The sequence below is a fragment of the Taeniopygia guttata genome, chromosome 5 (genome assembly GCF_048771995.1).
Source record: "Taeniopygia guttata chromosome 5, bTaeGut7.mat, whole genome shotgun sequence".
Lineage (NCBI taxonomy): Eukaryota > Metazoa > Chordata > Aves > Passeriformes > Estrildidae > Taeniopygia > Taeniopygia guttata.
In genome coordinates this window covers 45,828,848-45,853,331 of record NC_133030.1, presented here as the reverse complement: position 1 = coordinate 45,853,331, position 24,484 = coordinate 45,828,848, and the positions used below count along the sequence as shown (strand labels likewise).

The 24,484-nt window shown below is 33.6% G+C and overlaps 1 long non-coding RNA gene across 1 annotated transcript in view; it reads right to left on the bottom strand.

Moving 5' to 3' along the window:
- Positions 1-23,841, bottom strand: part of LOC140684321 (uncharacterized) — a 61,665-nt gene extending 37,824 nt beyond the window's left edge. The window contains exon 1 of the long non-coding RNA XR_012056451.1: positions 23,169-23,841. This is a non-coding gene — a long non-coding RNA (uncharacterized lncRNA). The remainder of the gene's footprint in view (positions 1-23,168) is intronic.
- Positions 23,842-24,484: the final 643 nt, after the last annotated feature.

Genomic DNA, 24,484 nt, shown 5'->3' with positions numbered 1-24,484 from the left:
GGCAATCCTTTTGCTCATATTCTGTGGCAGAAACCTAAAGGACTGAAGCAATCTCACTGTGAGGAAGCAAGAAACTCAGATGAATTTAATAAATTGAATTGGCTTATAGCAGAATAGTAGAACGTCTTCTGGAGGGTCTTTCCAAGGACAAAGCAAGCAATTCACATTTGGTTCAATAACATTCGCTTACATAGCAGGAAAGAATAATTACCCCATTGCAGGAATGTAAGGTGAAATTTAATAGCTTAAGTTATTTTGTGGGTCAGATAAGATAATCATAGTAGTTCTTTTTGACCTTAAAATCCATGGATCTGTGCATTAAGCTGTAGAGACCTGTCTAATTTTTTATATACAGGCAAAAAATTGAATACTGTTTGGAAAGATTAGAAACTTTCTTTCCTCCCTCTTAAAGACATGACAGGAGGCAAATACTGATTTCACCTATACTTTTTAAAATCTCCAACATTTTTTCATCCCCTCAGACAAATTATGATTTTAATGACTTATGCCATTTTTGACTGGATTGTTTTACACTGGATTTAAAAGTTACAAGCAATGAATACATGTATGTATCTTTCATTGACTTTTGCAGCACACAGTGCATGGCAAAAAAATAATGAATATGAGACACTACTTCATAGGTTCACATCAGGTTAGTATGATAACAAAGAAATGCTGAATTACACAGTTTGATTGGCTAAAAATTAAGTGAAAGGAATTTTTTTCATTTCTGTGACAATACTTTAAAGCTGATCAATAAATGCTGAAGAGCTGATTGTCTTATTTCAAGCCTCTGAAAATACTTAACATCTCCCAATTTCTGTGAACAGCAAAGGAAAAATCAGAGACAATGGCCAGATTGTGTTTATATTCATAGATTATTTTCCAACTCAAACTGTCTGCTGTATTCCAAGAGTGTAATTTGCTAGAAATATGTCCACAAAATAAAAGTATCAAATGCAAAAATAGTGGCACCCAGTGGTCAAGGCATACCTTATTTTTATGCTAAGAGCAGCAAATTATTTTTTGAGAAAAGCCATACTTCTTTCAGCTGGAATATAGTATGTCCTGTTCCAATGAAAGGACCAATTCCTACTTCAATAGCATTCTTTGCCATAGCATTTGTTTTCTTATGTTCAATAAGTTTCACATTCATTTGGGGATAAGTTCTTTTTGTGAGCAAAGTGGGTCTGAGTAATCAATACGAGTAGTTGATTCCTTGTAAAGTAATTCATTCCTGAGAGGACACATCTGAAGAAGAGGTCTTATGCAAAAATAAATACAAAATTTCTTCTATTCAACTTTCCTTCACTAAAATGTGATTTTTGGAAATTTAGAAAGAGAAATCAAATGATTCAGTGGTTTACAATGATAATGTGGCTTCACTTCGGTTTAGTTCAGCTTCCTGCATAGCTGTCATACAATGCTTCAATGCTTTCTCTACCTTACCAATGCACAGTAGTCTATACATGTGAAGACTTCACCAATGACTTGTGATTCTTCTGGTCAAAACTGCTAACACACCTTAAGATGCTTATCAGCTCTGAGTAAAGACAAATTAACAGTTCTCCAGTGTTGTCCAAATCAACCTGACATAACCAAATAAGTGCTTTCATCATTCACTGCAAAAGAATTATGGAACAAGTGAATGTAGAGGCCTTAAAACCATCCACCAACAAAGCTGCTGAAAAAAGATCACCTGTAGGTAAAATGCAAACATCAAACCCAAAGAATTTATCAGAAAGACAGGATCAAACAAATAAAAATAAAAGAATTTTTTCTTTTTAAATTTAAAAAAATAATTGTCATGTGCTACATATGGTAACAACTCCCTCCAATACTGAGGTAACATCTATTATCTCACAACATTATCATTATAGCTATTATTATGTACAAAAGTCAGCAATCAAAATACTGGTGGGCAGATCTGGCTCCACAAAAATTGTTGTCACTGGAAATTTTGTACTTTTATTTTACAAACACTACTAGGATTTTTTTCCCAATTGGCAGTAGTTGCACATGATCTTTGTTTAAGTAAAAATGCTATAGCAGCTACAGGTTGTGTCTTCTCCACTACAATGAAATTGTGCTGGGTTTTTTTTTTTTTTTGTTACATTTTGCATTTATTATGCTATTTGGTCAGCATAACAACTATCATAAAGTCTAAATGCACATATCCTCAAATTTCATGTATGACAGAATATTTACATTTTTCACTGTAGATTGTACAAAAATGAAAAAATAATCATTCTAGGGGATTTTTTGAATTAAAATAATGGTGAAATGAATTTATTTGAATTAGAATTATACTACCAATATTAAGTAGCTAATTATTTTTTATTTCAGTCTACATTGATTTGCTAACAAATAAGCTTAGCAGTTCCTATTAGTCAGAATAAGTAATATATCTCAAATAAAAAGAAACAGAATAATATAATTCATTTGAAAGTACAGTGAAAAGGAGATGAAAACTGTAGGTATTATATATTAATGTATTTAGAGACATAATTAAGAAGCCTGAAAATAAGGTAGGATAAAAAGAATTATTTTACTTTCTGTTCAGATTTGACTTACAAAGTCATAAAAAAGATATTAACACAGATTCATTTTTACCTTCATCAACACCACTACAACCAGCTCATGAAGGCCGATTCATATTTGTAGAATAGAAAGAAATTTTCTACTTAGTGTTTTTCTGCTAAAATCTTCTCTCGTGAGGGCAAAATCTGGCTTCTTATCCTGTTAATTATGACAGAAAGCATCATTTGCAAGAAGTATAAATAACTGCAAATGTCTGTTAAGTCCTTATTCATCTCTGCCTCAGAAGACACACTGTATTTTTCCAGCAGAACTGTCTACCTTTGAGACTTTGATTAATCTCTGAATTACCATCTTTCCTACTTCTCTTCCCTTTCCTTGACTGTCAGTGCACCAATAAGATTTTTTAGCGTCTTTGTGGATTTACCTCTTTAAAGCACATTATTTTATTGTCCACTCACATAGTTTAAAGCATTTAGGAGACCCTAGATTTGGTTTTGAACTTTGGATTTCCTTAGTACATAAACTGTAAAGAAATTGTGTTTCTTAAATAAAGATCAAAAGTGATGACCAATATCCAAGTATTCCCACCTTTTTTATTGAGGTGAACCTGGGTGTCTTTTGACTACTTTATTTCCTGTGTATGAGTAGAAGGTTATTCCAGAGACCATTTCACTGAAATTACCAAAACTAAATACAGCAAGCATTTGAAAATCCTGTACAACCCAAGCAGATGGGCGTCTGAAGAAAGAAACTATATGAATTAAAGCTGAAAAATATATTTAGCCTGTTTTCAATGAGCTGAACTACTTATAATGCTTGAAAGAAGATATTGGTATCTGAACATGCATAAGTCTGTTGTGTCCATCCCACAGCACAGTCTACTAGAACATGAGTTCACTGGTTAATTCCAGAATAAGGTTGCTACTTATTATAACAACTGCTTATTTTTTTTAACTTCTGCAGAAAAAAATCCAGATTTCTTTTGGGGAAAAGAAATAAATTATATTTTTAAAATAAAGAAGCTGAGATCAAATTCAATGCACTTGAGAAAATAATATTTTTTTTAAGCACTTGCCAATGTCATGAATCTTGCTATTGAAATAACATTATTATTGATCATAATATAAAATTTCCATTTCAGAGGTCTTTGTCTTCTTTTTTTTCAGAGTTTGTGGAAAAAAATGCTAAAGGGTGGAGTAGCATTTTGTGCGATATCTTTTCCTGGAACATATCTAAATAGAGTTCAGATTCTTGAGCAAATAACAGAACCAGTCACAGTCTTCAGAGTCTTTCTTGCTTAGCTGGGTAGCAAGTGAATTCTTTTTTTTTAATGAATATAAAAAGAAATTTAATATGAACAGGATAGGTTGCATCAAATATGTACTGCACTGTTCTGAGAATCTGAGTTCAAGCAAAGTTCAGTGACTTACTGCTTCGCTGGAGAAAAACATGGGCATGGAATCAAACTTGAATTAGCAGAAACCTATCAGAGGTATCTTCTGGCTTCTAAACTAGTGTGATTTAATATATGTATCATACCAAAACCATGGGCAGTAGATATGAGTTCTACATCTTGCTGAGTGTATTGAACTCCTCCACAGTAATTTAAGACATGTGAAGATAATTCTAAGAAAGATCTTCAGACCAGAATGTGCTCAGAAATTATGAGAAAAAAGCTTTTGTGCATAGTATAAACAGTAGCTTCAGGTTGATATAATTAAAATCCACAATACATGCTAATCTCAGCTGTGTATGTCTATATATTAATTACATTTCAGAAAATGTCTCAAGAAAACTCAATATTTTTCAGGCTAGTATATTTAAATGTTGTTTTGTGGTTGTTTTTTAAAATACTCTTAACAAGGAAAAACACCTCCTTTTTTGATAAGTTTTACCTCACTTTGGAGAATTAATCTTCAACATCTCAAGGTTCTAACAGTACAAAGAGCTATTCTGGGCCTCAGGATGATCTGAGAACCACCTATAAATCTGTGGCTGAGGTGCTGTTGCAGATAAGCTGCCATATATTTGATATTTAAAATCACAATTACACTCTCCCCTTGTGTCCTATTAAATAAAATAAGAAATACACAAATTCAGCAGATTTTGAAAGTACCACAAAGCTTCTCTACTTTACACTTCCATAACATTTAAAGTAGGCTCTTCATTTCATCACAAGTTACAACTGACGAATCCAAATTCCCTGCTGTAGCTTTAGGGAGGGAAAATCAAAAGCCTGCCATAATGGTGTAGAATTGTCCTTCACTAAAGCAAGCGATCATCATCTATCCTAATTAATGAACATTTAACTCATTCAGTGTTGCCAGAGGGATTTTGTTTTAGAGGACAAAAACAAAACAAAACAAAACAAAAACAAAAAAACCCACCAAAAACCAACCAAAACCAACAAACCAAACAAACAGAACCCCCAAAACACAATTTATTCCAGTCTTCTCTCTTCTGGAGAGTCTGGCTCTCTTCTGGCTTCCAATTTCTCTTCTCAGACACACTCAACAGTCCCTGATTCACTTTCTTTTCCTGGTTCTGTGAATATATATTGATGATAGCTCTAAGTGAAGCCTTTGAGCTGAAGGTGAGCCACAGTTTCTATCTCTCTTCAGTGTATCAAAAAGGCTGCTGGCAAAATGAAGTCAAGTAGACAAGAATTAGGAAAAAACTGAATGGAATCTGTTGGTGAAAACTATCAGTAGGTAACCAGGAGTGGTAGTTGACTGAGGTAAAAATGAGATCAGGAGTTCAAGGAGACTGAAAGAAAAAGATATTTTGATCTGTACAGTAAAACAAGTGAGAGGATTCTGTTTAACTTTCATCATGAGTCCTGGCAAAACTTCCAATGACAGATATATTCCAGATAATACAAGAAAGGTTCCAATTTCCCCATAATGTAGACATAGTTATATAACCATGAAAAATGATTCCATTAATTTTTCCTAAAGCATTCATCTGTCAGTTGCCTGCATGCTTATGCCATATGAACATATGCATGTATTTAGCACTTAAAGCCTATTGTTACTCTTTTATTTTTTTTTTAAGGTGACACCTTGCAGTGTTTTATATGTGTAAAGTTCCAGAGTCCCATTTGTGTAAGGTCAGAATGGATTCTGTCCAAATAATTAGAATCAGTTAGATTTGGAAAATAATTTTGATAAGAAAATGAAGGTAAGAGAAAACCATAAGGCTCACTTTTTTTAACTGCAAATTTATTTCAAGTTTTGGTTTTAAATCTTGATTTTGTTTCCCAGTCAGTCTAATTCTCAGAAAGATGGCAAAAAAAGGATTGTAAAAAACTTTATGGCTTATCTTTTATTCTGTTTTTAGTTTTGAAAAATAAAATGAAGAGCAAAATGTGCTATGAGCAGAGGAATAAATTAAATCTTATTTTCTAGGCATCTGTGTCTCTCAACATAACTTCAAGAGTCGACTTGACATTTTTTTTTGCCTTTAACTATTCTACAGTAATTTCTCTTATTTTTTCCATCACAGCTCCATTAAACCTTCCTGAAAATCACGAATTTTCCTTTTGTATCATTGGATCCTCATCTGGGAAAAAGGTAGGGCATACTGTTGTTGCTTTTGGTCACCCAAAATTCAAATCAGAACTTGTGAACTTAGACTACATTTTTCTCACATAATAGAGTTCATCTTCTGAATCCATCTTAACATTTTTGTATGAAAAGGAACAAAACATCCATGACACTGGAACTCTTCATGTAGTTTTTGATGACTGAGTAAAAGTTTCAAAATTTATTAAGGTGGAAGTGATAGATGGAAAAACATGCTCTGGAGCTACCAAAATAATCACCTTCAAGTTATCTCTTCCCCACAAATGGAATATTGTGCTAAATAATATGAACTCTATAGTTTTAATAAAAAAACTTTTTTTCTCCACAATGATTGTATTCCTGACAGAAGAAAACACATGGACTTCAAAACTAAATTTGGAACTAAACTCTTTCAGAAGTTGATAGATGTTTGAACATGGCTTTTTGTGAAAGCTTTACATATAAGAAAAAATTATATAAAATATAAATAGTAGATGATGCATTTAGGGGGGGTGGAAAGGAAAATAACATTTGCAAAAGGACTTACATGGGTCTCATTTTTATTCACATTCTCTATTCCTCAGCGGAGAGAATCACTGAGACTATATAAAATAAAAGTAATTGTGAGGACCTTCAATTTAAACTGGCTCATTCTCTTTTTTCTCTTTGTAGTCTGGGTCAATGCTTGAGAATTTAGTTCTACTGTTTGGGGACAAGTTATTTGCTTTGTGGTAAAGCCATCAGGCCATCCATCATTATGTCAGCCTTCAGCTTTACTCAGCTGGTGACTATTTTCTTGCCTTGTTCAGGAGAGTGAGTTGACCTGTTCTAACAGGGTTTAGAGGGAATCCATCAGCTGTTTTCTTACTTATATTATTAATGGGCTCTGTAAGATTTTTTTTTTACTGAAGACCTGAGTCTTCACCTACTAAATAGTCATACAAGCATGGGATTTTCTGCATATAAGTGTGACTTTTCCTTGTTTTCCTGTGTTTAGGTTTTGCTAGGCTTTTTTTGATTATCCATCCATACTCTTTATTGTGACAGTGGCAACAAAAATATTCTTATAATGGAGGATTACTCTTATAAAGAGGAATATTTTTTTATTATTTTCATCTACTGAATCACACAAATTAAGCTCTTTTTACTAATTTACTATTTTTGCTTGTTTTAAGTTAAAACAAAAATATTTACAGATTTGACAAATTTGTTATAGAATTGTCTTAGTACTTGATGCTGGGGAAATACTATAAAAATTTCTTTCAGTAAATTATACCTTTTAAATTTTTTTTTCAAAATTATTTCTGCTGTCACACTTCTATATCTATCTACTGTCAGTTCATGGTACAAATAATAAAAAAAAAGAGACCATATAGATATAGCTCAAAAAAGCCAATATTTTCAGACCAAAAGTTCCTTTTTGTTTTAATTAATATATTATTTTATATCTCAGAATTTGGCTTCAATCTTTAATCTTCAAACCAATTCAAAAGCAGTATGTGGAAGTTCCATGAAAGGTTTCCTCTATAAAAATAAAAATATCAAGCTTACAATTTTACTTCGGGAGAGAGAATTTATATTCTTATGGCATAAATTGATCATGTTAACTTCACTGTTGATGCTGAAATGGAAATTTCTGCCTAACTTAATCCCAAGCAAGGAAAGTAGATATAGGGTGAGAATTTAACTTTAGACAAAATCTTATATCTGAATTGCACTATCATTTTCCATAAATGCTAATCATGTTTCATAATTCCACTACCATTTTCCATGTCTCACACTACATGACTAGGTTTGAATATTCCAGACTTGGAAGGAATGTAATTTCACCATTTTGTAACTCTAACCTGTTTTCCAACTACACTGTACATCAGCTATTAATGAAAATGGATACTGAAACTTAGCATATGTAGCATGTTTTGACAATTCTTTTCCAAACACATCCACATAGTTTTACTGGAAGTAAATTTTACGTATGAAGAAGATATTAAATTCATTTTGCAGCAGTAAAAAAACTGAGAGGATCAGAAGAAAAATATTCTGTCACTGAAACAGGAGGAAGCTATAGTGACCTTCATTATGTAATCATGCTGCACGTGCATTGTATCCCATTGATCATTGTATCCAGTGCACATCAAACAGCTTTTTAACAAGAAAGCATGAGTCTTCATTATTATGAAAAAATTTTAAATTTATTATTATGCTATTCAAAGGGTGAGGAAAAGATTATGTTTTAACTATCATGTTTTCTGTCTCTCTATCTTGGCAGTATTTTTATAGCAGACCAAACACAGATTTGTTTCTTTTTTCCTCAGTTCTCAACCTTGTATTACCTCTCATTGAGGACAAAGTTGCTTGCCTCTCTGTGTTTCTATTAGGATTCCAGCATCACTATGGAGTAAATATTTTCATCCTATATTTTTGGACTTTAGTTCTTAATGTTCCTTTATAGATGAGAGAATATTGTAAAAAGATATCAAGTCACCTCATTATTATTGAGTCCAGAAAACTTCTCCAGCAGCTGGTCTGCTAAGCCAGTGGTCTTTCATGGGTCTAATGGGAGGTCCTACTTTAGGGGATTTCTGAAGGGGAATTCCAAGCAGGAGCTGGCACCAGCTAGGATTGACAGGGAACTCAGTGTCAATTGACAGTGGGGTTGGGGGGTATAATTTGGACCAAACCACTAACTTGGGCAATAACAGAACATACCATTAAGAGAAAAAACACACCACAACTGTATGATTTTCATTTTTTTTTAATTGCTGCAATTCATAACAGCAAACATCAAATGTTTTTAAAGCCTGACTCAAAATCTTCTCTATTGCCAATAGCACCTTCATTTTTGTAAAGAGAAAAAAAGTCATTTGTTTTGTGTCTTTCTCTAATAAGTGCCTTGAACTAAAGTGCAGGAGACTTTTACTTAGCATTTATCTCAGCAATTTTTTCTTATACTGCAGTTTGGAGCTTCTGCACTGTGACAGGAAATTTAGCTTCACGTTTAACTTCAAAAACAAAATTAAGAATTTTTGCAGCCTGATTACATTCTGGGATCTTGTGTAAATTTGATTTCCATGAATGAGATACTTGAAAAATACTGAAAACATCACTGTTGTATTCCATGATACTGTAAAGAATTCTGATAAACTCAAAACTCTTAACAAACTTAGGGATTATCAAATTCTGTGAATAATATTTGATTTCATAGCCATCAGCTTTGTTTAGAAATATGTTAATTTTTCTAGCCCGACTGGAATACAGCTGTCAGCAAACCACTGCAAACAAGTCAAACCATGGAAATTACCTAATGTGTTGGAATGAAATTGATTTTTATTAGCTGTGAGTTTATCACTTGCTTTGTGTCTGCCTGTACAAATCACTTCTTGATATCTCTACATTCCATTGGGAAAAAAAAAATATATATTGAAATCTAACAAATTTAACAGAAAGTGATTGGACTTCAAGGCAAAGATGTCAGCTATTGGGCAATGAGCTGTTCACTCTTTCTCTCTTCCTCCAAAAAAATTTTCTGCATTCCTGCATTCCCCCAAAAATAAAATAGTGATATCAGGAGATGTTGACAGCTCTCAGTTCTGGAATATTTAATCCCAAATGAAAGATCAACTTAATAAAGGGAAATTAATGTCTGAAGCAAAGAGGAGATTTGAGCTTGTCCCCCTCATGTTTTGAATGGATTTGCAGGCCGGAAAAGGGCTCATTCTTCCAGCTAGTATGTGAATATTTCTTTTGCTGCTCTCTGTCTGTGTTGACAAGACTTTAAAAACATAATGTCTCAAAAATGTCAATACAGTTTGTGACGTAAATACTTAAATGGACTGCTTTTACATATCTCTAACATAAATATTTGGATTCAAACAAAAGTAATTACACATTCAGTCAAAATTATAACTGTACTGCCAGAAGTTTGTTGCTCAATTCCACTGCTAGAAATTTAATATTTCTAGCAGGTTTTATAAAAGTTTTTTCAGAAATTTTGATGAAATCCCTAGTCATACAGAAACTGATTTTATGATTGTTCTTAGTCGCATCATTAGTTAATGAAGTTTTCATATGATTCCTAAACACCTAAACATAAAGTTTTCCCTTTGTTAAGTGTCTCAAAAATTCATGAACTGTGGACTGCCTAAGTCTTGTGGAGATGTATTTATCACCAAAGTGTCGATTCTCTACTTTTTTTAAAAATAACTTTAATTAGTGCATCTGGATAAGTTTTTTTAAAAACATCTGTGTTTACAGTTTTATTGTTTTTCACTTGACTCAAACTAGTATGTATCTATATGAATAGGTATGTCTTTATGCATTATGCATAAGCCTTATGGAACAATACATAATGCATAAGAACAAACACACTGAGTCCTATTCACTCCTTACTGTAGAAAACTTGTCTTTAAACCATATTATTAAAGTTTTGGTGATGTTTCTTTCATATTGGAATCAGACACCACTTTGTATGAAAGTATTTATAATGGCACTTCAGAGAAGCTTTGGAACAGCTTCTGCAGCTGTTCTGATGATTTTGTATAAAACTTAATTCTGTTTCTGTAAGAGACTGTAGTGGAAACCAGAGAATTAATCACTTGTTGTTACCAGAACAATTTCCCGTAATTCTAAGAATCTAACACATCTTCACTGTCATATATTGTAAATTAAGATTGCATTAAGATGATATGCTCTATTCCTCAGAACGTGTCCACCTAGAAAAAAACAGAAAGAATGTTAGCTGATGGTGTTAACCTTTATTTTAATCAAAAAAGAAGATTGTGAAGGGGAGGTAGTCAATATTCTTCTAACTCGCTTTAGCCTCTTTGAATAAGAAATATGTCAAATATTTAAGCTCTAGTGGGACGAAAAATGGCATATGAAATAGTTGCACTACTATTTTATTTTGCCATTATCTTAATTCTCAATACCATTCATAAGTTTAATTAGCTGAATATGTGAAAGAAAGGATAATAAAATGTTGACAACTCTACAATTCAGTGATGGAGCCCATAAAATATTGTAATTTAATATTCAAAAGTTAATGACAATGAAATCCACCATATGAGAGTTTGAGATTGTAAACTAGGGATGGACATATAAATTGCCCAGCCACTAAAGCAGAGAAATAATCAAAATAACCTAGAAATATGCATTGAGAAAGTGGTCATTTTTCATTATTATGCCTCTATTGCTATCACTAAGTGGTTTTAGTTCTGTATTTGTGTATATATATATATATATATATATATATACAGACACACATTCATATATATATATATATACATACAAATATACACAAATGCTAAATCAGAATACATATTTCAGAGATTTGTTGTCTACAGTCCAGATCATGCTGTGAACTTGGTATCATAAATCATGGTGAACCAGTATGCATTTTTCAATTAAATGAAAAAGGGATTCATTCACATAAAGATACAAGCCTTTCCAGAAAGGCTCATATCCTCATATAGATTAATCCCTTTTTCAGCACAAACAGGCCTGTGGCCCTGATTATAGCCCATCTGAAATGCACTTCTATCTCTTTGCTGTATTTGGTGATTTTTAATCAATCCTATGTGCTTGTATGTATGTTCAAGTGCAATAACTGGAAACAAATAACGTATGGCACTTTGGAGGATACTGGGAGGTCAAGTAAATAGTCAGACTGAGTTTTACAGAACTTGAAACTGAATTATTTCAATCACTTTCATTTGTCAAACCTAATGGTGAAAAAAAAAGTAAATAAGACTCTACAGAAGGTTGCAATTCAAATGAGGCAGTCCCAGGCTAGAATGATTCAATCTGAAAATGAAAATATATACTGGCTGGAAGTGGTGAAACACATGGAGAGAAAGATCTAATAGCACTTTTACAAGTCAGAGAGAAAAATATAAGAAGCTTACTTTTTCTTGAAGCTTATTCATTTTCTGAATGTGTTTTTGGTCTTGTCTTGTTTATTTATTAAACTGTTACATATTGGTGTTCTTGTTCTTCATTAAATACAATTTTTTAATTTTTAACTTCTGTGAACATTATTAGAATGTATGACTCATTTAAGACAAATAACAAGGCAAAGAATGATAAATAAAATAAAATAAAATATAAAATAATAAAATAAAATAAAATAAAATAAAATAAAATAAAATAAAATAAAATAAAATAAAATAAAATAAAATAAAATAAAATAAAATAAAATAAAATAAAATAAAATAAAATAAAATAAAATAAAATAAAATAAAATAAAATAAATCTCACCTTTCAACAGTTTACACTGAACTAAAAAGGCTAAGGATCTGAGTTTGGCTGATTACCATAAAAGATACTGTGAGACTTTTCCTTTCTCTGCAGTATGCAAAATAGTATGCCCAGCTTTTAAGATAAATTTCCCTCATTTTACTATTATGATAAACAAGCTTCAGAATCCAGAGTGCAGAGATAACAGTAGATGGGGATGTCCTCAATTTTTCTCTGTACGTGGGATCATCTTGTCATATGTTGTTTCTTTCTTAGCTGTCAGGCTTCCGGATTTCATGCAAGCACCTGAGCTACTTAGGGAACTTTAATTTCCAAGACCTGGGCAGCCTGCCTACCTTTTCACACACTTAATAAAATCAGACAGAAAGAATTACAGACTCAAAAGGGGAAAGGGAAAAAATGCTTATGGAAAAAGTAACATAAGGTTGTTATTCTAAAGAGGGTTCACATTTGTTTTCAATATGAAACTTGAATATCACATGGAAAATTGAAATAGGTTTTTTTGGGGGCTGCACTAATATAAAAAAAAAAAATAGAAAGTGTGATTCAGTATTGTAGGGAATACCTGGCATACAGCAATATATATGAATAATTTCTAAGCAATAAGTTCTCTCTATTTGGTTGAATTTTCTTGGGGTTAAATAACTGTCCTTGCATTTTTTAACTGCTTACTGGGATTTTCTTTAATTATAGGTGGAAGATTTTCATGCCCATATAAGAGGTAATGCCACTTCTATTTTTTAAACTGCCTGGTTTTAAATGTTATCCAGAGTGCTGAAGTAATCAGTAATGACAGGAGATAAGTGCAATATATGACTTCTTTAGCTTAGGAAGAAAAGAACTCTTTGAAATGAGTCTTACAAAGAATTTTGAATTTTATGTATTTCCACTTAGATTTTCATAGGTAAGGTACAATAGCAAACAGATTTAACTATATGATAGATGCAAAATAGAAGCCAAACCCATCCCTCTCAGAAATTATGTTATGACAACTTTCACTTGTTCGGTACTTAACATGCCATGACTTTTGCTTTCTCCTGTTCTTCTTGCCTTCTCTGGTGTACTGCACGCTAAAATGGTTAATCCCTTGTTCTTTAGCTTGATGCTGCATCCCTGAAATTTGCAAACAACTGTCCCCTGTCCTCAAAATGTGGCATTTGGTTTCTTCATTGGAAATACTTCAATTATTTTTAATACTTGTGATTAATAATATAAGCAACGTCTAAGCCTCAAATGACATAACTGAGAATTTAGACATAAAGATTAATTCTTTTAGCAATAATTATGGCTACATATCAACCCAAATATGTCCAAGGAAGCCAACTCCAAATATCACAGAACAAGTAGAAACATAGACTGTTTAACTGCATGTCACAAATTAAAAATTAGCTTTTCATGTCTTGTTTTCCTTTATTCTCAAAAAGAGTGCTTCTATTTGAATGCAGCTTCACTCCATTTTCTAGTCACTAAATTTAGGATTTTTTGGATGTTCTTGATATTGTGTGTGAAGAAGATACATTCAGTTCTACTGAAAAGACAAGTCTTGAGCACAGAGGGAGTTGCTGTGTTGCTACTGGAAACTCCTATATTCTTCACTTCTTGCTCAAAAGACTTTCATATCTGGATCTATGGTAGAGAATATCAAGTCTTTGTGATGCACACACACATACACATATATATACAAACTTGTCATGAAATATCAAAGATGAAGCATCAAAACATTGTCACTGAACTGATGCACTGAAGATGACAATTTCAGGACTCTTACTGATTGGCAAAACTGTTTGCAAAGGTGAGAACTGTTTAGAAAGGCTGGTCCTCTACATTCTTGCTCATTTGGCTACTTGTGGAACTTAAAACCAACAGAATAAAGGCTTACAGGGAGAAAAAAATAACAGTACTTCTGATTAAATATGCTTTCAGCAAGATACTGATCATTAAAGCTTGTCTACTTTTTTTCACTCTTTATTGTTTTATCCACCAGAAAACCCACAACCAAACAAAACATTTTTCTTCAAATGTTAACTTTCTTTCCCTTAAGCCATTACACTGTAATGACACCATGAAGCTAGAAATAAAAACCCATAGTAAGTCTCCATTACTAGGAAAAATTTAAAGTACTCAATACCATCAGTAATAATGAGGGAAAGTACTGATCATTTTATATTTGAGCCTGTCAGAGCAAAGTAGGACTGGAAATAAGCTTGCAAAAGCATTAGCAAAATCATGACAGATTAGTAATCCACTTTTACTAAATATTTTAAATGTATCCTCTTTTTCTGTTTCTAAATTAGTTAACAGTGTACCACAAATATATTTCCTACTTAAACATTTTGATATTCAATTATGAGTGCAACGGTTTGTCTGCAAGCAATTTATGTAATTGCTTTTAAACAGATGCTTTTTTGTTTAAATATTTTTTTCTGTATATCTGCTGTCTGGATTTCTCTGTCCATTTCTCATCTGAATAAGTATATATATATATATATATATATATATATATATATATATATACTTATATATATTTATGTATATACTTATATATATATTTCTTATATATATATATATATTATATATATATATATTATATATATATATATATTATATATATATATATTTGTTATCTTTAGTCCTCTATGTATTGTTTTTGCCATGGTGATGGTCACCATTTCTCCCACTCTTTAATCAGGCACAGGTGCTTTTAATATATCAGCCATATAATATGCTGGAGAACTAACTCAAATTTGCAGATTTAACAACCTTTACATCCTCTCTCAACATATATAAAAGTATCAGAGAAAGTGTATTCTTGTTGAAAAATTGTTGAAAAACACTTGCTTAGAGACAGATATAAATTACTAACAGAATTGTGTCTCTTCTCATGTACATATGATCAGGGTGGCATCACTTCAGGGATCTTTGCAGCACAGGCTGCAGTATTATGCTGCTTAGGAATAATTATCCAAGTAGGCATTGTCCCATGATAGGAACATGGAGAACTCCTTTGGATCCTGTAATGAACAGCAATATTGAGTTTATTGCTACCTACCTGTTCTATCTTAGCAGCTTATATAAAACTTGTTGACTTTTCATAGGGGTACATTCCTTGTTAGTCACGTTAGCAGAATTTATCTTTAAATCAGTGGTGGTCAATGAAAAGTAAAACTTAATCCTGTGACATTAATAACAATGGTAACTTTTTCTTTATATGCAGTCAACACAGGACTATGTTAATCATATTCTGCCTTGAACATAATTTGGTTCACATTCACATGAGCTTAAAATTATGAGATATATTCTTTTCTCTAAGTAGGCAACTCTTAAAACTAAACAAAAATAATATATATGTCATCTTTTTCAGACTGAATTCAAACTTCAATCAGGTATTTCCGTCTAGTTTTCTCTTTCAAGAGCAAAGCTGGCTGAAAACTCTGGGATGATGACAGGTCCTTGAGAGTAAGCCAGTGAATTATGGTGACAAGAACCATTCTTAAGTGCTTTAATAGCAGATAATCCAAGGGGAAAAAAGATTAGGAAAAAAGTAATCTCTAGTGGGTACTTCAATTCACATCTGGCCAACTTGATGCTAGGTAGGTTATCATTGTTTAGAAAGCTGGCCAAACCCTCTCCAAACAATTGAAGTACTATTAATGGGACATGATGGCATGAGTCAAAAATCATCTGCTCTTTGAAGAGGTGAAATCTTTACCTCTTTTTGTGTTGTTTTTTTTTTTTTAATCTTTTCTTTTTAAGCAATTTTAAAGAATTGGGTGACATAGTTATTGCAATATTGCAATTAGAGAGGCCAGCTAAAAAATGTTGCAAAATGATTGCAAAGCTGCAGTTTGAAACATAATCTCAAACATTTAGACATTTAAATATATAAAATATCCAGCTGTATGTCAGCAGCTTAAAGCCTTGGCAGAAGAATAATGAAATGGTCAGCTGAGAAGATGTGTGAGTATTAGTAACATAAATCTTTATATTGTATCCCTCCCTACATCTGGCTAAATCTGAATTCTCCTCCTTTATTTCACTTCTACACTGCTATTTAGCATGGATTTTTCTCCCTGTACACAAGACCCAAAGGACCATTGCACTACAAGTGGGATTAAGCAAACAAGAGGAATGATTTCACTGTATTGCTTAGTATGATTGCTGCAAACTGTTTTCTAAACACATTGAAGAAGGATGCAAAAGTAACATCTCGTTCTGATGGCATATTGACTATGCAAATTAGTCTTTTCCAAAAATTATAGTTCTTTCTAAACATCAGTCCCTAACAGAGCTGACATTAATATGGTACACTTAGATTACAACATTGGCAGCTCAATAAATTTGCCTCCAGACTATGCACAAAACAGAACTCACCCATGACTGCAGTGCAGATATAATGCCTACAATCACAGTATCAGAAGTACAACTGCTACTGACTGATCTGCCAAAGAACTGATTGGTAGCTGTCTGTGGTGACAGCCTGTCACATTTGGTCTAGGAAGTCGCTACACATAGACTAGTCACAACAGAGTTAAATATAATTCATCGGTTACACATATAAATTATAAAATAAGATGTCAAAATAAATCAAAGCCCACTAAAGTTATCTGTTTCACAGTGGTTTTGTTCAGTAGCTGCCATGCAGATCTCCACAAACAATTAAAGGAAACTCCAGGAAGCCTGTGCACTGATCCCTTAAGCAAAGCAGTTTCAGGAAACAGAATCTAGCACAAGAATTTTCCTATGAGTCTCTGTCCTTCAAAGGATGCCACCACTGAATGCATGCCAAGTTGTTAGTGAAACTGGTGTGTAAAAGACTCAGTGTACACTGGGAACCTGTGAATTATTGTCAGGCAATCTGGTTCTGGTTGGGCTTTTGTCCAGAAAGGATATCTGGTTTGATTCCCTCTATCAGAACACAATAGACTAGAAAATAGTCTATGGAAAGTCAGCGTAATTGGGTGTTTCAACTTAAAATTCACAGCTGTGCAGCTCTTATGCATGAACAGAAAATCGAGTGAGTGTGTAAAAACTTTGGACCAGAGTTTTCAGGAGTATGTTGCCTTATCATTTCTTCAGTGGATGACAATGTAGAATGTCTCTGGAAGGCAGAGGTGGTCTAGGTGGTGCTTTTCAAATACATTTCCATTTTCAGTTAAAAACTTAAAATCAAAAGACTTTGGTACACCTTGGTCTGTTATCTAAATCAAAAAATTTGAGCTGGCATTGCTGTTTTTAGCTGAAAACTTGGTAATATTGAATATTTGGTTCTAAAGATTCTATTTGAAGTGGATAAAATATATTCTGTAGAAAATGTTAACATTTATCAGAACAGTTAAGAAAGCTGATTATAAACTCAGTTTCATACACTGAGATAGTTCTGGCAGATAATTTCAAACACACCAGAAGGACTTTAGCCCTCTAATTAAACTGTATTTATTCTTGTGGATTCTGCAAACTGGACTGGGTTTCTCAGAAGGCTGTTGAGATGCAGAGTAATCTTCAAGCACAGATTTTTAAATATGTTGTAAAATAAAATTGTTACATATTAAAGCTATACATGTTGCGATTCAAAGATTATGCACTGTTAGGAAGAAAAGAGAAAAAGTGACTGAAGATTTTTTTGATATTTTTTACTTTTGGGACAAAGATACTTCCAATATACTGCAATCATCCTCTTCACCTCTGACCCTCAAGATGTAATTCCTCATACAGCAGCTCTAAACCCTCTAAACCCATCTCTCTGACAGATGAGATCCTGAGCTGTGAGTAACTGCATTTAGAGCTGTTCTCAGTCTCCCTATATGCTGCTGGGCTATAGACTAGCAAAGCATTTTTCCATACATTTCCCTCTTCCTGCTAGTCATATTTACTCTGCTAGGTTCTAGCTGTGTCTACATTTATTTAAATGCCACTTCTAAGATACCAGTACACGCAGCAAGATTTTCCCTGGAAAAGGTTTAAAGTGCTACAGAAATTCCATCTTTAGGCAGGCCTGAATCCAGTGTCCCACCAACTGGCAGTGCCCTACAGGGGTCAAAAGTATGCTGATCTCTCCTAGAAATCAAAGCCTTAAAGTATATTTGTAAGAAAATGAGAATGTTTTTGACAGATAAATCTGTGGAAATGCAATCCTACTATTCCAGACAGCCATGGTATGGGGATTCTGTCCAAGCCAACATTTCATAGATGTGCATTAGCTCTGTAGCCTATATAGTAGCTATGAAATGCAGCTCCTGCTTTGAACTTAGAAAAAAGCAGCCTGGAGAACATTGATAATGTGTAGCATATGTTAACTCCTACATCCAACATATTTTTTCTGGACTGGAGTGTGGTACTATTATCTTTCTCCCCTTCACATCTTTTTTGTGAACTCCCTTGTTGAAATCAGCTAATGAGTGGTATCTTTAAAAAAAAAAAATACTGTATGAAGCAATATTCAAGTTAAATAACAGCTATACTTCTGCAGATACACTCCATTCTGAAACAAACAAATGTGTTAAATAATAAACCCCAAAGTGACAACTAGTCTAGAAAACATATTTTCTATATTACTCCCTTGGAAAGTTTGTTTTTTTTTTAATTAATTAATGACCAAAATAAATATATTTTTTTGTCTGTATGTGTACAAACATATATATTTTTATATATCTGTCTGTCAATGTTCTCATATGCATTCCTTGCTGTGTAATAGATGCTATAAAAGCCCAACTCTCCCCAAAGAGAGTTTTGAATGCATGGTGAGTGTGTAGAGACTGGCAGTGTTTTATGGAACCTGGCAAATGTAGGTGTAATAACAATAGATGTGCCAACATCCATATGTCAACATCCAAAGTTTTTTGGCCAGACATTAAATCTTTTGTAAGCTGAAGATAGTTATTACTCTTTAAAAAGAACCCTTAGACTATGAACAGATGTATTGCATTTATACATGTTTATTTACTTTGAGTTATAGATATGAATAACATTATTTGTAAATTAATCAATAGTAAAATGATGTATTAAATATTGAAAAGGAGACAGAAAAGATAGAGACAATATCTTTCACATGAAATTATCTTCCTATGAAATAAAATACTTCCAGCTGTTTGTATTCACATCATAGCTACACTCCCTCTTCCACAATAGTCTGTAGAGCCAGTGACATCATTGTCTTATTAGAGGCACTGATTCTGGGCTGAAGTTTGTCATCCTGTCAACAGCAAGTGTGACCATTTGTGTGGCAAGGACATGTTAGGACACCTGGGACACATTTGTATATACAACCTTTTCCTGCCGGCTGCCTGCCTGCTGCCTAAACTTAATCCCACCCACATTCCACTCTAAAGACCACAGTGGGAGAAGGACAAGAGAAAGAAGAGGAAGGACATGGGGGTGGGGATAAGAGGGAAAAGTGTTGATAAGCGATTACAATTACTGGAATGTATAAACTGGATGTGGGGGACATGGGACAATCCTGATTTTATCTACAATTGTCAATGTTATTGTATATTTTAATAATAAAAATATTATAAAGTATTACCTGTTCCTTATCTCTATGTTGCTGTCTCTTTCTATATAGATATATGTATGTGTATACATTTACACAGAGCAGAAAATAGATTAAATTGTTTCCAGAATAGGCCATGTATAAATGTACTTGTAACTCTATGAATTTTGTTCAAATTCTTGGGGAAAGTAAGGGTAGTGACCATCATTCCTTGTTTTCAATAATTTGTACATATTCATTGTACATTTATCTCCTTGTTTATATGGAAAAAGTTGTAATACAATATTTGACTTTCAGTTTTCAAGAACTGTCAGGTTAGACTGATCTCTTTTTAAAAACATCTCCAACAGTGCTGTCCCTTCAAAATCACAGTGCAATATCAGCTTCAGTATTCATAATACAAATTCAACATTACTAATTCCTTCAGATTCATAGTTTTCCTATAAGTTTTTCAAATCAAACTGACCCTTTCAAACTGACCCTGTGAATTCTAGTACATCTAATGCTGTGTGTTAGAGTGGGATATCACAAATCAGTCTATGTCAATCTACCCTGATAGTAAAGAGGACAGAAAAGGAAACAATGACCTTGCATGAAAATGTGACAAGACTTGGAATAAATAATGTATTGATGTTTAGAAATGGAGAACACTAGAGCAAAATGTGCAGTAATTCTTTTTATTTATGTAAGCCACTCATGTAAAATCTACACCCTGTGGAGTAACTGTAGGTGCCTAATTGACTGCCTGTAAGCAAACCATTACAACTCTATTACTCCATCAGCTGCAGGGAGGACACAGTGGGAAAAAAAAACAACATCTAAGTAAAGTTTTCACACCCTGACTTGTGGTGAACTCCTCAGCTGGTTTTCACATTCTAAATCCAGAACATGTTTCTTCTCACAAACTCCCTATCTATATAATGCTGGTATACACAGCATGCTCTGCTATGGCAATTGTGCCAGATAATTAGAAACAAATTTAGCTCTGATGTAAGCATGAACACTGTTTCCAACAAATCCACTGCCTTTATTAAGAAAAATGTCACAGTGACATTTATATAAGTGTGAAGGTGTCATCATACAACATCAACAGATCTCAGCTCCTCTTGTTTATCTTTTTCTCTCTCTAGACATAACCTAAGAGTGATGACTGCAGCAGAAGGTGGAAAAATCTGAAAAGAAATAGGGTGGGAGCGATTAACTATAGTATTTAAAGGTATCTTTTTCTTGGCAATGAACACTTGTGGACAAAAAACATATACATACTATCTTTTTTTTTTCTTCTAGAAATATGGGAAAAATACCAAAGCTAAAATCCTCTTCGAAGAGTCACTGTATTCCCTGACATCAAAATTTAGACTGCTTCCTTCAGTTTTCCTCAGCTGAGTTACAGTTTCCTAGCTTCAAGCTACAGAAATGGATATATGTAGTACAAGAGATAACAAAATATGGTTCACTCCCATCTTCTAATCTTATGCATATCTAAAAATATCTCTAAACAAGACTCAATATAAAGATTGCTGATAGTCTGTGCAGGAAGTGGAGTGCCCTGCATGGAATGTCTCCCTGTGACCCACATAGTATTCCAGAAACCCAAAAGACCACAGTGGAGATGCTCAGGAAATGCAGTGACAGCTGGCTTTTCTGAAAATTTTTGAAACTTCCTTCAACTGTTTGGATAAGATATACCAAGAAAAAGGCCAGTTGGAAATAAAAAATGCAAAAATAAAAGTGAGTATGAATATGCATGTATTCCCATGCATATAAATTTTGCTCTATATATAATTTTTAACAGTTAAAAACTGTCTTAAAATCACCAGGAAAAAATTGGGACTCGCTTCACTTCAAGATTGAGGTAGTTCAAACAAGTTCTTGTTTCATCAAAAGGAGTCCATCTACACCGCCATCTCTGTAGATTAATAGATTATTGTCCACAAGCTACAAATTTTGTCAGACATAGAGGCATGAAAAAGAACCTTATTAAAAATGGAGTCAGAGTTGATTCCTGTGTTTATGATGTGTCTTAAACAAGGAGAACAGATTTGATAATGAACAGACTTTTATTTTCTCATGTATCTGCATATTTAGTATTAAACACCATTATGATGGAGGCAGAAAATCATGACTACTGCTTGTGGGAACTAATTTAACAGGGATAAATCACATATTCTTGCCCTTCTTTGTCTCAACATCTGCTGTATTCTATCTGCTGGACACCATGCCTATGAACTGAGGGACCTGAGAGGTTTGAGGTCTTTAACATCTGCACACTTGAGAGTTCTGTATGACAAACCACTCAAGGCACTCTAATTGCACTTAGTGAAATCGCATGTCTTCAGCTTAGTCTTAAAAAGTGAGTAAAGAAAAATAAAATAAGAAAAGGGTAAAAGAAAAAAGAAAAAAATGGCTGATATTTTATGTGTTGAATGAGGAGGTTCAGTTTTTTGGGACTCAATTGGACTGAGGCAGTGGAGAAGAAAAGTTGTTTCCTTTGCTGGTAAGAAGGTTTATAAGCACATCTGCATCTTTTTTACTACCTCAGTATCCATCTAGTAAGCCTTTAAGGATTTACGCTTTGTACTTACAGCATTTTTAAAAGTTATAAAGATATTCATGAGAACCTCTGTAAGACCATTTTTAAGCCATGGGGAAAGACAGACATATTTCTATACTTTTTCCATACAGTCTTTTGTCTCTTAAGGGCTTTCTTCTTGTCAATATATTTTTGTGAGATAGCGCAGAAAAATAGAATTATACCATTTACCCATTTAGACAGTTACAAACATTAAGACAATGATGTAAAATATCTGAAAGAAAAATAAACAACAAAAAACCAAGCCACAAACAAAACAAAGAAGCAAACAAGAAACTCGCAAGTTGTACAGAAACATCTCCAAATTGAATAGGCAGAAATTTTGGAGCTCAGGGAATAAAAAATATGGTTGGTTTTTTTCCTTAAATTTTTTGTATATCTTGCCATTCAGGATAAAATCTAAGCTGATTTAAAAGTTTTATCATGTTTCAGAAGACAGAAAAAAAATAATTTTCTCAAATCAGACTTTTTATTGCTTCTCTGCTACACAACATTGTTACATAATGCTAGTTAGATGCTCAAAAAGTAAAATTACCAAAACTCTTGTGCAGAGACAATGTCCAAACAATCCAAGGTAAAATCCAAAACAGCACTTAAGCACCTACCATACACTCAAACTGTAACTGAAACCTATCCAGAAGGGCGAGCTAGAGAACTCTAGGTACTCACATGCCTAAGGCATCTAAGTTTTCTAACTTGGTGTGTCTCTGCACACATCAAAATATGTCACCTTCTCAGCTGAATGAAAAGCACATCCTCCACACCTCGTCCATCTGGGATGCAAAGCAGCGTGTCTTGCTCCATTTGCCGAGGGGCCGGGCTCCGTAGGTGTGCTCCGAGCTGACTTCACGCACAGTGACGGCAGCAGTGGCAACACGTTGCAGGGCTCCCACAGCCACTTCCATTCAAAAATAGGTCAGGAGAAGGCGGAAAGTACTTGCATAGCAAGACTGTTATGCAAAACCTCTTTAGCAATATCACCTCCTCCTCCTCCTCCCTCTTCTTTCTGGCTACCTTCTGAAAGAGAAGCGGGAGAGAGCTGTCTGCTGACACCTCATATGACTTACATCTAGAACCACAGGCAAAGCGTTTGCAAATCCTAGTTCCACAGGACCTAATTTGGACTATGGATAAATGCCTAAATTCGAAAGAAACAAAATTTTAGATGCTTCTCTCCCTGGTATTTTCAAATGTGTGAGTTAGACATCCACCATCAAATGTATTGGCTGATACAAATTATGTTTGAGGATTGTACTGGAAAGTTTAGGTGTCCCATGTTGCACTACGAATTTCACTCCTCAAGCTTGCATCTAATTTTGAGGCACTGAGTCAGTGAGCAGTCCTCCAGTACTTTTCTTAAGATTTGAACCCTTAACCATATTTTTGAAAGTTCAAGATAAAGTGTATTGAACCTTGCCCTACGGATCAGGGTGTGCGCAGCATCTTTCTCTTCTGAATACCTAAAAAAAGTAAGTTAGATCCCAGTGCTGTCAAATGGTCACCAAATAATTTGAAAAATGTAGAAACTGCTTTTCCACAGTTTTTTGAAAGAACACTTGGTCAGAAATTAAAGGATATTAGTAGTCCTAGAAAGAGCTCTATTTAGCAGCTGAAATGAAGAAATAAAGGATCCTGCCTCTTCTATTCTAAACTCTGTCAGAGCTCTCCTCCTCTGTCAGCTTCATCAGGAACAGAAAAATCAAAGCAAAATAGTCTGTTTTGCTCATTTCATTCACAAAAATGACCATGAGCTTGACATCTCTGAGAAAGATTTCTGTTTTGCAAAGCTACCAGCAAATGAAGGAAAGAATGAAGTGATAAGTCAAACCAACAGTCATTTAGTTTGTACAGATAGTAGAGATAGGAAGTAACAGTTACATATAACAAGAAAAAATGAAATCTCTATTTAATATAATTTTCCTGATATCTAATTCAATGTCTGATTTATCTCACTTCCTTATCACCCTACACGCTTGCACTCATCTTGCAAGTTTTATTGTAGTCTAACTTGGACTGCCACAGTCATGCAGATGTCCGAATCTCTAT